The sequence below is a fragment of the Octopus bimaculoides genome, chromosome 8 (genome assembly GCF_001194135.2).
Source record: "Octopus bimaculoides isolate UCB-OBI-ISO-001 chromosome 8, ASM119413v2, whole genome shotgun sequence".
Lineage (NCBI taxonomy): Eukaryota > Metazoa > Mollusca > Cephalopoda > Octopoda > Octopodidae > Octopus > Octopus bimaculoides.
Genome location: NC_068988.1, coordinates 31,506,523 through 31,508,306, shown reverse-complemented (window position 1 = coordinate 31,508,306; position 1,784 = coordinate 31,506,523).

Below are 1,784 nucleotides of genomic sequence, written 5' to 3'. Positions count from 1 at the left end.
GTGTGTGTGTGTGTGTGTGTGTGTTTGTATATGTATATATATATATATATATATATATATAGATATATATATATATATATATGTATATATACTCACACACTCTTCACACACACTTACACACACTTACACACACATGCGTGTGTGTATGCGTGCGCGCGCGCGTGTGTGTACATATATATTTACATACATCTATACTTTTCTGACCCTACTGAAGTTGTTATAGTTGTAGCAGCTATTGCATTTCTGGTTTTAATATTGTTCTTATTGTTTTCTACATTTCTTCCGTTTTTATTTTACGAGTTCAAATTCCACCACGATCGACTCCGTTCAGAGTCAATAAAATAAGCACCAGTTTAATACTGGGGTAGAGGTAATCGACTAATCCCTCATCCGAACTTGCTGGCCTCTTGCCAGAATTTGAAATTAATGTCGTTCTTATTGTTAAAACGGCGAACTGGCAGAATTGTGAACGCGTCAGCTAAATGCTTCACCGCATTTCTTCCGCTAAATGTTGCAGGAGTTAACTTTGCCTTTCACCTTCAGGGTAGATAAAACAAGTATCAATTGAGCACAGGTGTCGATGTAACCGACTAGTCCTTCCTTTAAAATCGCAGGCTTTGTGCGTATAGAAGAAAGGAATATTGTTATTACTCTATAGACAACGATCTGGCAGAATCGTTATCATTTTGCGCAATATGCTCAGCGCGTTTTGTCCTTCTTTACGTTCTGAGATCAAATTCCGTCGAAGTAGAGTTGCCGTTCAATTCGGTCAAGGTCGATAATGTAAATATCAGTTGAACACAGGGGTCAATGTAATCGACTAACCCATGTTTTAAGATTGCTGGTCTCACGCCAAAATTTAAAACCAAAATTACCCTTAATGTTTCTGGTCGTGTTTTTCATCATCACTGCACTTACCCTCTTCTTCTGCTTCTCTTCAAACTTCTTCGTTTTCTGCTTCTTCCTTCTACTTCATCATCTGTCTTTTTCTTCGTTTTCTTCTTTATTTCTTCCCTCGTCTTCATTCTCGTCTTCGTTCACTCCCCTTCATCATCTTCTTCTTCTTCTTCATGCTTTCTCTTTCATCTCCCCGCCTCTCTCTATATATATATCTATCTGTCTATCTATCTCTCACTTTCATTCTTATTTAAATCCCTTTTCATTCTATCTTATTAAAAATTCTTCAATATTTCTTTCAAATAACACCCCCCACTTCATTCTATCTTTTATTATTTCCCGTCATATACAAAACCAGCTCAAATAACATTTACATTTAGTTAGAATACAGAGGCAGACATAGAGTGAAGAGACAGACATGGCGGCTGTGTCTTTATATTACTCGCTGCCTACGGTATTAGCCGAACTTCGTCTTGAAAATAGGTTTTTCCGTGACTGCAACAGATTTTTGGTCAGCTTCCAAAAAGTCGACATTGTAAGAAACCACAAAAGTGTCGATTTTATTCTATTGTCCACTTTAGTGTTTGTAATTAATGTTGTGATTGTATATACTTAATTAACTTAATTTCATTTTATTAAGTCTTGAGGCAATTAATTTGAATCTTGGACTTGGTTATTTTATTCATTTAGTTACTTTTATTATTATCATTTTTTTCAAATAAACCGATCTGATAGGTGCAGGTGTATGACTGTGTGAGAGCGCGTATGCACATATGTTTTTATGTACACATATATATTGATACATATATATACATATATATATACATATATACACGGATACATACAAACACACACATATATATCATATATATATATATATATATATA